This window comes from Triticum aestivum, chromosome 5B, assembly GCF_018294505.1.
Source record: "Triticum aestivum cultivar Chinese Spring chromosome 5B, IWGSC CS RefSeq v2.1, whole genome shotgun sequence".
Classification (NCBI taxonomy): Eukaryota; Viridiplantae; Streptophyta; class Magnoliopsida; order Poales; family Poaceae; genus Triticum; species Triticum aestivum.
In genome coordinates this window covers 650,862,565-650,876,616 of record NC_057807.1, presented here as the reverse complement: position 1 = coordinate 650,876,616, position 14,052 = coordinate 650,862,565, and positions in this window count along the sequence as shown.

Genomic DNA, 14,052 nt, shown 5'->3' with positions numbered 1-14,052 from the left:
GGGACCAACAAGGTTTTTGTGTCGGATGCGTGCGACAGAATTGAAGATTGTCGGCGAGAGAGAGAAAGAGAGAGAGAGGGAACATGAGTCCGGGAGAGGGGGAGGTCGCGTTTTATGCATCAAAGACTGATATAAACCATGTTTCGATATAAACTTGCATTCAAATATTTAAATTGGAGAACATGTTGTCTACAATCCACACATGAACGGATATATGCGTATATCAAACAAGTTCATTGATTTGACTTTCAACATGTTCATGGAGTACTATAATACTGTACAACATGCTACTCGATTGAGGTGTTCAATTTTGGATTTAGTTCACTATTTTGACCTACTGAACGAGCTATTTCATTGAATCGAGATATTTCATTTTGGGTTTGATTCGCCTTTTTGAGTGGGTCAACTATTTGTCACATAGTAAATCGCTAGCAACGAGCATGTAAAAACACATTACTCCCGAGCATCATCTCTCCATCTAAAAATGAAGTGGCAAGCTAATATTTCAAAATTTGATTCGAATCGACTTGGTAAGGTAGACGTGGATGCTCGTTCTCCCAAAATTTAAACGAACCGTTAAACATCCTCTCTGCTCGGTGGAATTCACCCGAGCAAATAATGATGACGAATCCTCTTCACCCTACAAGGTCCTTGCTCTAACTTGGCCCGTGATATGGGTACAACATGCATATAATGTCCTGGAGTGTATCTACTCTGTTGCAATGCCATGTGCTTAGCATGCTGATCATGCATGTAAATATGTCATGCCTTCCTGTTTTTTAGTACCTATTCCATTCATGATAACATGTTTTTAAATTCAAGTATTGTCATTCTACTCTATCGCAATGCCATCTGCTTAATTTGGACATCATGCTTCTGAATATCTTATGCATTGTTATTCATCTATCTATCCTAACAGAAAACAAAACCGACCTCCTATCATCTTGGCTGCCTCCGATTGCTTCATGCTATGCCGGCACATGGTGGAGGTGTTGATCTCCTATTGTTGCTCCCTTCTCGATCTGGTTCGGACGAGAGTTGTACGTCCGACCGTCCGGTCTTTCTCCATCCATCACCCTCCTCATCCTCGGCCATAGAGGAGCAGCATCACCGGTTTCCCGGTGCCCAGCAGCGTGGAGGCACGAGCCCAGGCTGTGACCATGCGGCTCTCCGGGAGCATATATGGCCAAGGGAACTCGATCCTGATCGTGTCTACTGGTGTGTTCTTCTCCTTCAGAAATCACCTCGCCGTGACGATGATCCCGACCGTGGCCACTGGTGTGTTCTTCTCCTTTGAAATCACCTCGCCGCCGTGCTCTCCTGGGAGGCAAGTGCAAACATAAATGCACGGCTGCACGTACATGCAGGAGATGCAGTACTCAGTGGTCAGCACAGGTGTCATTATTTGCCGTGGTGCCCTAGATAGAAGCAGCAGCGACGTATTCCATGGCCATCCCCGGCCAGCAGAAGGCGAATTATGTGGCCCATGCCCCATGAGACGAATGTGAGGTCGAGGTGTCGAGCTAGCTAGCGTGTGTTTGGGAAGACTTCTATAACACTAGGAAGATGCCTCCCCGTGCACTCTGGGCCAATATGGCTACATGATCTCAGGTGAGCACTCAGGTAGGCTACATGATCTCAGGTGATCTAATGTTTGTTTTTGCTTCAGTGTTGCTGCCACCACAGATTGTTGCCAGCCTTGCGGTCTATTTTGTCTGTAGTAAATTAGGCAACTATCCAAGTCTTCTAGATGATTTGCGCAATAGATGGCAACTATGTCTTCCAAATGATTTCCGAAGAAGATTTAGCATAGAACAGAAGAATACGTGCATAGCATAAGAGAAAAGCTCTGCCATAGCTCTGTCGGATATGGATGATCACGATCTGGTCAAAATTCCCAACGAGGGTGAAGCCGTGACGATGCGTGCCAGCCAGCTCAAGGATCTCTTGCTGTACGCCATCGAGCGCCAGCTCCGTCCTCCATGTGCGAAGCAATAACACCATGCAGGTTCGATCTATACAACTCTATACACAGCATACGTCTACTTCAGTTTCTTGCTTTTTGTACAGTGAATTTTTATAGAGCATGTGTTTCGTCTGATTCGCATTGCCATCTAACTAATCTAACTCATTTCTTATCACCGCGTACACTGGAACTCTAGGTTTCATGCCCAGGCTGAGCACAAAGTAGAACCAGCAATTGTACTTCATTATGCCCAGCCATTTTTCACGTTCAAAGCCAATGACCATATCTATGTAGTACAATATGGACTTGATGTACTAAATACTAAATACACATGGGTCATCAACGCCGGAGAGGGTCATCCTATTGTGATGTGGTGTCAAGGTCCATGCAAGAAGGCCAGGACGTATGCATGTGGTACTACACTACTGACTAATCTCTTCTATCTACAACGTGTATATATCTATCTAATTGTTGTTTTCGCTTACCAAAAGGAGGGGTCAACCAGATTGATTTTGTACATCATCGCCCAGTCATATTACGTACAAATATGTAGCAAATCACTTTCACAAAACTTTCTGGCCGAGATGAGGTATTGGCCTTTGATCTCTCTCAACCGATCTATCTAATGTGGTTTTGTAGATCTTGCCCATAAATGGAGATAGGGAGAAAAATAAAATGCCAAAAGCTACATCAACAGGAGAAACCGCAGCATCAGAATCACAAATGTTGTGACGAATCGGATGGGCTCCCACAGTCTGCGTAGTACCAGGTCAAGCAATCTCTAGCAGATGCCACGAGCAAAGATATAGCTAGCTGTTTATCAGTTCATGACTCTTGCTTTGTTCATCATTATGCTTAATCATTACCCTTACATGAAATTCTCAATCCAGTGACATCCATGGTCAAGATTATACAATGCATAACATATATTGTTATATTCAGCTCCCCAACGGCAGATCTATGTTTTTGTATGCTTGCAATGTTTAGACCCAGAGTGTTGATTCTAATTATGCTGCCTATGCCTGCGTGCTATGTTTGGTGTACTGCTATTTTTGTTGATCGTTCAAGATGTATTTTGCACATGTCATTACCAATATATTTGAAAGCATATATTGAACCTACTAATCAATATGTTTTGTATCATTACTATGTTAATTTATTTTTTGGGAAAGATCCGTGTATACGAGTATTATCAAGAGTAGTCCGATAGAACTAATTTGTGAATCAAAATGAGATGCAAAGCCAAACCAAATTTCTAATAGACTTTAGGACCTTTTTAGAATCTGGCGAATTGTTTTCTCCACTCAAGATGTAGAAGTATCTACTCATGCAGCAGACACAAGTTACAATACTCTGGTTTATATATAAAGTTGTAGTAAGTTTATTTGTGTGTGTATAGTCTAGAATTAAATAAGTATCTGAAAATGCATAGAGAACAATCAAGTACAAATTAGTGTAAACTCATATCACTATTTCTACTATTGCAAGGGCTAAATTCAGATTTAATTAGTAGCTGAGCACTTTAGCATTTCCTATTATGCAATGGACTAAATATCATAAAGTTGTACAAGTAGGATCATATAAGTTCACATTATGTTTTTTAGCATCTTGCAATTTTCCTCTAAAGATATAGAAGTATCTGCTCTGATGACGCAGCCACAAGTTGTAGTGATAGACTAGATCAGATTTTTTTGCTTATTTTATATAAATCATCAGGAATTAAACGATATTATAACCTGAAAAGAAAATGCATAGTACAGTGAAAAAGTACAAAGTAGTGTGAATTCCAATTAGCTACGTTATATCTTAAAACTACTGCTGGTAGTAATCTGAGATTTAATCAGTAGTTTGGTGATTTAGTACTTCCTACTATGCAGTGGAGTAAATTTCCTAAAGTTGTACAACTAAGAATGCATATGCATCCTATATGTCTCCATGTTTAACAATCATACATATATTTGCTACTACATTTCCATCTTTGTTTTGATTCTATAGTTTTCGTTGTTTAGTTTTATAACCGAACCATTTCACTTTTAAACTCTTGAATTCATTTTTTCCATCTCTCGCACTACTATGGTGTGGTTTGAGGAGACAAGAGTTACACATATTATAATGAAACAGAAAGAATTTAGTGTTGGTGGAAAACCACTAAGAAAACACCAGCCCGTGCGAATGCACGGGTCGATGACTAGTAAAGTTAATGGGCGTTACTAGTCCGGAAGTTAATGGCCGGCCCTCTTACCTCCCGGGTCGTTAACAGACCGACATCGAAGCGGGCAACAGGTGGGCCCAATTTATTTCACGGGCCGTTAACAGACCATTACTAAGTTTGGGATACATATGGCCCAACTATACTGTAGGCCTTTAGCAGGCCGAAAGAGACAACGGGCTTGTACTGGACCATGAAGAGCATGGGCCGCTAAGAGGCCGAAAGTCAGGTCGTATTGTAAATGGCCCAACTGTGTTGTGGGCCTTTAGCAGGCCGAAAGAGAAACTGGGATGGTATTGGACCATGAAGGGCATGGGCCGTTAAAAGGCCAAAACTAAGGTTCGACTACAAATGGCCCAACTCATTTATGGTCCGTTAACAGGCCGAAAGGCACACAGGGCCGGGAATTGGCCCAACACTTAAATGGGTCGCTAAAAGGCCAAAACTCAGGTCCGACTACAAATGGCCCAACTAATTTATGGGCCGTCAACAGGCTGAAAGTGACACCGGGCCGGAAATTGGCCCAACACTTAAATGGGCCGCTAAAAGGCCGAAACTCAGGTCCGACTACAAATGGCCCATCAGATTTATGGGCCGTCAACAGGCTGAAAAACACACCGGGCCGGAAATTAGCCCAACATTTAAATGGGTCGCTAAAAGGCCGAAAGATGTACATCCTAAAAATGGCCCATCCATTGAATGGGCCGTTAACAGGCCGAAATCTCATCAGGCCGATATTGAGCCCAAATATGTAGCGGGCTGTTAATGGGCTCGAACTGACGATGGGCTGCAATGGTGTCAAATCTTTAACGGGCCGTTGACGGGCCGAATTGGCACATGTCGTATGGGTCGTGGGCTTAAATGGACCTGACACAAGTAGGCCTTATATGGGTCAGCCTGCTAATTTTTACTGGGTTGGCCTTTTTCACCGGAATGGGCCACTGTTGGGTCGTGCCACATGTCGACCTATCATAGGCGCCTCCTGTCCAATGAGTGGATGATATCTGTCCCAACGGTGAGGTAACACGTGTTTCCTTCGGCCAATGATGATTTTACACGTGGAAAATCCCCATTGGTCCGTGCTGTTAACGGGTTATCGGATCCAAAACCGGACCCGATAGCTTAACAGTGTTCCGTTGCGGTGGATGCCACGTGTTGGTCACCCTTGACGAAAGCACTTCTGTGACGCGCGATTTATTGTCATGGAAGTGGACACTTCCGTGATGATAATTTTGGTAATGTCATGGAACACTTCTACGACAGCACAGGTATGACTATCTTGATTCTGTCATAAAATCGTCATGGATGTACATGCATGACAAAAAACGCGACCTACTATGACAAACACGTATCATCACGGAAGTGTATTTTTTTGTAGTGCTAGCTCCAGCTCATCAATGTAATGTAGGCATGTATTCCGAATATAGTCATACGTGCTTATGGAAAAGAACTTGCATGACATCTTTTGTCCTACCCTCCCGTGGCAGCGGGGTCCTAGTGGAAACTAAGGGATATTAAGGCCTTCTTTTAATAGAAAACCGGAACAAAGAATTAGCACATAGTGAATACACGAACTCCTCAAACTATGGTCATCACCGAGAAGTATCCCGATTATTGTCACTTCAGGGTTGTCGGATCATAACACATAATAGGTGACTATAGAATTGCAAGATAGGATCAAGAACTCGCATATATTCATGAAAACATAATAGGTTCAGATCTGAAATCATGGCACTCAGGCCCTAGTGACAAGCATTAAGCATAGCAAAGTCATAGCAACATCAATCTCAGAACATAGTGGATACTAGGGATCAAACCCTAACAAAACTAACTTGATTACATGGTAAATCTCATCCAACCCATCACCGTCCAGCAAGCCTACGATGGAATTACTCACGCACGGCGGTGAGCATCATGAAATTCGTGATGGAGGATGGTTGATGATGACGACGGCGACGAATCCCCCTCTTCGGAGTCCCAAACGGACTCCAGATCAGCCCTCCCGAGAGAGATTAGGGCTTGGCGGCGGCTCCGTATCGTAAAACGCGATGAAACTTTCTCTCTGATTTTTTTCTCCGCGAAACGGAATATATAGAGTTGGAGTTGAGGTTGGCGGAGCTCCACGGGGGCCACGAGTTGAGGTTGGCGGTTCTCCGTGGACAGGGTGTGGGCCCCCTGGCCTTCATCCTTTGCCAGTATTTGTTATACTTTCCAAAACTTATCTCCGTGGATTTTCAGGTCATTTCGAGAACTTTTGTTTTCTGCACAATAAACAACATCATGGCAGTTCTGCTGAAAACAGCGTCAGTCCGGGTTAGTTTCATTCAAATCATGCAAGTTAGGGTCCAAAATAAGGGCAAAAGTGTTTGGAAAAGTAGATACGTTGGAGACGTATCAAACCGCATCTCGAAATATGGAGCGGCAGGCTAAAAAATAGTTTGAAATAATAGTCGGGCGGCAACGTGATGTCACGCTACAAAAAGTTGTCAGCGGATTGGACTCGTGAAATACTATACTCTCCGCGGTTGTGTGTGGTACTTGTTTTGCAGAGCCAGACACGTTTTTCTGTGTTCGAATGATGCTTTGGAGTATTCGGAGGAGGAACCCACCTTGCAATGCCGAAGACAATCTGCACGTCGAACACCTCGTCATTAAAGCCTAGTTCAGGGGCTACTGAGGGAGTCCTGGATTAAGGGGTCGTCGGATGGCCGGACTATGTAGCGTGGGCCGGACTGATGGGCTATAAAGATACAAGACAGAAGACTTCTTCTCGTGTTTTGATGGGACTCTCCTTTGCGTGGATGGCAAGCTTGGCGTTCGGATATGTAGATTCCTTTCTCTGTAACCGACTTTGTGCAACCCTAGTCCCCTCCGGTGTCTATATAAACCGGAGGGTTTAGTCCATAGAGGCAATCATAATCATAGAGGCTAGACTTCTAGGGTTTTAGCCATTACGATCTCATGGTAGATCAACTCTTGTAATACTCATATTCATCAAGATCAATCAAGCAGGAAGTAGGGTATTACCTCCATAGAGAGGGCCTGAACCTGGGTAAACATTGTGTCCCCCGCCTCATGTTACCGTCGACCTTAGACGCACAGTTCGGGACCCCCTACCCGAGATCCGCCGGTTTTGACATCGACACGGATCCTATGGGTTTGAGAACTATGTAGACATGACCGAGACACATCTCCGGTCAATAACCAATAGCGGAACCTAGATGCTCATATTGGTTCCTACATATTCTATGAAGATCTTTATCGGTCAAACTGCATAACAGCATACGTTGTTCCCTTTGTCATCGGTATGTTACTTGCCCGAGATTCAATTGTCGGTATCATCATACCTAGTTCAATCTCGTTACCGGCAAGTCTCTTTACTCGTTTCGTAATACTTCATCCCATAACTAACTCATTAGTCACAATGCTTGCAAGGCTTATAGTGATGAGTATTACCGAGAGGGCCCAGCGATACCTCTCCAAAACACGGAGTGACAAATCCTAATCTCGATCTATGCCAACCCAACAAGCACCTTTCGAGACACTTGTAGAGAACCTTTATAATCACCCGTTTACGTTATGACGTTTCGTAGCACACAAAGTGTTCCTCCGGTATTCGGGAGTTGCATAATCACATAGTCTGAGGAACATGTATAAGTCATGAAGAAAGCAGTAGCAATGAAACTGCAACGATCATAATGCTAAGCTAACGGATGGGTCATGTCCATCACATCATTCTCCTAATGATGTGATCCCGTTCATCAAATGACAACACATGTCTATGGTTAGGAAACATAACCATCTTTGATTAACGAGCTAGTCTAGTAGAGGCATACTAGGGACAATATGTTTTGTCTATGTATTCACACATGTACTAAGTTTCCTATTAATACAATTCTTGCATGAATAGTAAACATTTATCATGAAATAAAGAAATAAATAATAACTTTATTATTGCCTCTAGGGCATATTTCCTTCATGGTGGACTCTCGAACAAAATTTGGGTTTGAGGGTTTTGGATGCACAAGTAGTATCTCTACTTAGTGCGGAGTTTTTGGCTAGCAAAGATAGGGGCAAATACCACATGTTGAAGGATCTATGACAATATAACTTCTATGTGAATATGAACAAACATAAATCATTAAGTTGTCTTTATTGTCCAATGTCAACAATTTTGGCATATAATATTTTGATGGGTGCTCACGATCATAAAAGATTTCCATGATAGTAAATCTTCTCTTCCCTTATTAATTCTGTCATGAGTTTCATGTTTGTTAATCTACAATAAAATTTCTACTTATACTTTTCCTAGTGTAATGTCATCACTTACCATAAGATTTGCATATGATCTTTTTCTTTTATTTCCTTTCTTTTTATTGCAACAAGAAAGTAAAGAAGGCAAAACTCAAACTAAACTTTATTATATATCTTGCACACGATTACAAAGATTAATCACTAAGCAAACTCATAAAAATAAAGGATCGAACTAAACTTTTATTCATCTAGTAGCAAAAGATAATCATGGATCAAACTAAGAAAGTAAAGGCAAAAGATGGTGGGGATGACATGATATAGGGGCACCTCCCCCAAGCTTGGCGAAAGCCAAGGAGAGTGCCCATAACGATACCCAGTTTTCTTTTGCTGGTGAAGAAGAAGGTGGTGATGATGAAGTAGAAGCGATCTGGTCCAATACATCTCTGAGTGTATCTTTTAAGCTGTGAATCTCTCGAAGAACTTGATGAAGCAGCTCAGAGTTCTTCTCTACTTCAGCCATGATATCTTTATTTTTGGACCCCAAGAGTTTGTCCCTGCATCACTTTCTCTTGGACGAGATATGTCCCAATTGGACGGTATATGCACACGAGGAGTATTTTCAAACCCATAATTATCAATCGAATTGTGAAAATTGTTTTGATGTAACCTGTGTAGAGGCCTCCTTGTAGGGAATTCTTCATACTCTCTTGAGCCTTATTGATTGTTTAGGGACCTCACGGCTTGATGGGGGTTAGGTGGAGATGACAGCCAGAGTCCCTCTCTCAAAGGCCGGAGGGTGAATTTCGAACGAGTCCCCCTCATGTTCCTCCATAACGGTTGATGACCCACAAGTATATGGGGTCAATTGTAGCCCTGTTCAATAAGTAAGAGTGTCGAACCCAACGAGGAGCATAAGAAAATGACAAGTGGTTTTCAGCAAGGTAATGCCTGCAAGTGCTAAAATTGTAAGTAGCGGAGTAGTTTGGTAACAAGATAATTTGTAACGAGCAAGTAACAATAGTAGTAGAAAAAGTGCAGCAAGGTAGCCCAATCCTTTTGAGGCAAAGGATAGGCCAAAACGGTTTCTTATGATAAGCAAAGTGTTTCTGCGGGTACACGGGAATTTCATCTAGTCACTTTCATCATCTTGGCTTAATTTGTGTTCGGTACTTTGATAATTTGATATGTGGGTGGACCGGTGCTAAGGTGTTGTTCTTACTTGAACAAACCTCCTACTTATGATTAACCCTCTCGCAAGCATCCGCAACTACGAGAAAATTATTAAGAATAAATTCTAATCATAGCATTAAACTTTTGGATCCAATCGGTTCCTTACAGAATAGTGCATAAACTGGGGTTTAAGCTTCTGTCACTCTCGCAACCCACCATCTAATAAATACTCCACAATGCATTCCCTTAGGCCCAAATATGGTGAGGTGTCATGTAGTCGATGTTCACATGACACCACTAAGAGAATGGCAACATACACACCATCAAAATATCGAACACATTTCAAGTTCACATGATTACTTGCAACATGATTTCTCCCGTGACCTCAAGAACGAAAGTAACTACTCACAAATGATAAACATGCTCAAGATTAGAGGGGTATTGAATAGCATAATGGATCTAAACATATAATCTTCCACCAAATAAACCATATAGGTGATCAACTACAAGATGTAATCAACACTATAGTCACCCACGGGCACCAATCTATAGTTTTGGTACAAAGATTGAACGCAAGTGATGAACTAGGGTTTGAGAGGAGTTGGTTCTATGAATATGTTGATGAATATAACCCTCCCCAAGATGGGAGAGTTGTTGGTGATGATGATGACAATGATTTCCCCCTCTGGGAGGGAAGTTCCCCCGGCGGAATCGCTCCGCCGGCGGGCAAGAGTGCTCCTGCCCAAGTTCCGCCTCGAGACGGCGGCGCTTCATCCCGAATGTCCTCCCATTATTTTGTATAGGTCAAAATGACTTATATACCAGAAGATGTGCACCAGAGATGGGCTGAGGAGGGCAGCACCCACCAGGGCGCACCTGGGCCTCCTGGCGCGCCCATGTGGGTTGTGCCCACCTGGTGGCCCTCCTCTGGTACTTATTTGCTCCAATATTCCTTAAATATTCCATAAAAAATCCTCGGGGAGTTTTAGCTCATTTGGAGTTGTGCAGAATAGGTAGCTTGATGTAGCTTTTTTTAGTTCCAGATTTCTAGCTGCCAGAATTTTCCCCCTTGGTGCATACCTTGCATATTATGAGATAAAAAGGCATTAGAATTACTCCAAAAATCATTATTATACAATAAAAGAACATAAATGACAGTAGGAGAACATGATGCAAAATGGATGTATCAACTCCCCCAAGCTTAGACCTTGCTTGTCCTCAAGCGAAAACCGAAATCTAAAAACAGGTCCACATGCTTAGAGAGAGAGGTGTCGATAAAAACAAAAATACGAACATAGCAGCATCATGTGACTTATTATAACAGTAACAAACTTCAATATAAAACTTTTATTATAGAACTTTTATCATAGACTTCTCATGAACAAGTGACAATTCATCACAACAATGATGTATAAAGCATAAACTCTATTGGAAACCAACAAACTATGTTCTCAGTCAACTTTGCAACTACAATTCATCTTCTTTTCAGGAAGGGTCACGTATCGGAGCCTTTAGGCAAGTCCACATACTCAACCATCATTTAGTCTTCTACGATTGTTAACACTCACCGTGTACACATGAGCAAAACGTTTCAACCGGACACAAAGATAGATAGGGGCTTATAGTTTCGCCTCCCAACACACTCACCTCAAGGGTGATGTCAACAATAATAACTTATGCCACCCATATTCAACTGGACATATGTGCCTAGATCTTTCCTCATCACATGATGCTTGCCAAAGAAGAAAAATAAAAGGAATAGAGAGAAAAACTTTGACTCTTGCATAAAAGTAAATACATGAAAGTAAAATATAGGCCCTTCATAGAGGGAAGCAAAGGTTGCCATGCGCTTTTTGTTTGTATGCTCAACCCCTTAGTGCAAGAGAATGTCACGTTATATTGCCCCTTGTCATGGCAACCTTTATTATGTAGTCTGTCGCTTTTATTCTTCACAATTACAAGTTCGTACAACGCTCAATTTTCCCTTACACTAAATGATCTCACATTTTTATAAGCAATTTTTATTGCCCTTTTTGCCCTGATGACAACTTACTTGAAGGATCTTACTCAATCCATAGGTAGGTATGGTGGACTCTCAAACAAGATAGGGTTTAAGGGTTTTGGATGCACAAGTAGTATCTCTACTAGTGCGGAATTTTTGGCTAGCAAAGATAGGGGCAAGCACCACATGTTGAAAGATCTATGACAATATGACTTCTATGTGAATATGAACAAACATAAATCATTAAGTTGTCTTCCTTGTCCAACGTCAACAATTTTGGCATATAATATTTTGGTGGGTGCTCACAATCACAAAAGATTTCCATGATAGTGTATTTATATGTGAATCTTCTCTTCCCTTATTAATTCTTTCACGTGTTGCATCATTGACCAATGTTATGTTTGTCAATCTACAATAAAATTTTATACTTATACTTTTCCTTGTGTAATGTTATCACTTACCATAGGACTAGCATATGATCTTTCTTTTTATTTCCTTTCTTTTTATTGCAGCAAGAAAGTAAAGAAGGCAAAACTCAAACTAAACTTTATTATATCTCACACTCAATTACAAGGACTGATCAGTAAGCAAACTCACACAAATAAAGGATCGAACTAAACTTGTATTCATCTAAAAGCAAAAGATAACCATTGATCGAACTAAGAAAATAAAGGCCAAAGATAGTGGAGATTGATATGATACCGGGGCACCTACCCGAAGCTTGGCGGAAGCCAAGGGGAGTGCCCATACCCAATACTCAGTTTTCTTTTGGTGGTGATGAAGAAGATGGTGGTGATGAAGTAGAAGGTTTCTTGTCCTAGAGTTTCCACGGAAGAGGCTCACCATCATAGGAGGAGGAGTGAGTCTCCCGAATCCTGCAACTAGTAGCCAAACTCATACCTTTAAACCTGGCCTCGTACTCAAAGACCTGGCTTTGAAAATCGTGGATGTGGCTATGGAGGAAGTTGATTTGCTCATTGAGGGAGAAGATGATGTCCTTTATGGGCTTGCCATCCACCTTGAGATCACGGGTATAGTCCGCGATCATGAGGTGATTGGCATTGAGTCCACGCTCCACCATCCCGTTGCACTTGAAGATGTCCTGCTCCATGGCTCCAAGCCTGGCCTCCACGGATCCAGTCCCCTGGGTCCTTGCACATCACGGATATGCAGCATCCCATCACGCATCTGGATAGCTTGAGGGTGATGCATCACCTCCCACAGATATGGGTTGATGACGTTGTCGAAGAACTTGTCCTTGGAGGAGCTTGAAGAGACCATGGTGGATTGGATTTGACAGAAAATAGCAAGAAAAGAAAACAGGATATTTCTCCGTGATACGGAGGTTAACAGGTTTGGGAGGTATATATAGATTTTTTATCTTGAGGAACAAGCAGAACGGAAGAAAAATAGAGATTGGAAAGTACCCGAGGTGGGCACAACCCACCTGGGCATGCTAGGCAAGCCTGGCGCGCCCTCATGTATCGTGCCCACCAGGGTCACTTTCCTGGAATTTTCTTATTTTCCTAATTGTCTAAATATTCCAAAACTGACAAAAAATTGCGGATTTTTTGGAGTCTATTTACTTACCGTATCACGTACCTCCTTATCTTCATGATTCTGGAGTGTTTCGAAAGGACTCTTTTATGTTTTCTTCCGTTGTCAAAGTTTGAATAACATTGGTTTCTACATTAATGGGTGTACCTCAGATGTAGTGTTTTAGTCGTTGCCCATTGACAACCTTTGGGTTAGTCCCTTCGGCATTATTTATTTTGATAGCTCCAGACCGATAGACCTCCTCGATGACATAGGGTCCTTCCCATTTGAAGAGAAGTTTCCTGCAAAGAACCTGAAATGAGAGTTGTAAGAAAGAACATATTCTCCTACTTTGAACTCACGCTTTTGGATTCTTTTGTCATGCCATCTTTTAACATTTTCTTTGAATAACTTAGCATTTTCATAAGCCTGGGTTCTCCATTCAGCTAGTGAGCTAATGTCAAATAACCTCTTTTCTCCAGCAAGTTTGAAATCATAATTGAGTTCTTTTATTGCCCAAAATGCTTTATGTTCTAACTCAAGAGGTAAATGACAAGCTTTTCCAAATACCATTTTATATGGAGACATACCCATAGGATTTTTGTAAGCTGTTCTATAAGCCCAAAGTGCATCATCTAATTTCTTAGACCAATTCTTCCGGGACCTATTAGCAGTCTTTTGTAAGATTAGGTTTATTTCTCTATTGCTAAGTTCAACTTGACCACTAGACTGAGGATGATAAGGTGACACAATTCTATGATTAACATTATACTTAGCAAGCATTTTATGGAAAGCACCATGAATAAAGTGTGAACCACCATTAGTCATTAAATATCTAGGGACTCCAAATCTTGGGAAAATAACTTCCTTCAGCATTTTAATAGAGGTGTTGTGATCAGCACTACTGGTTGGAAT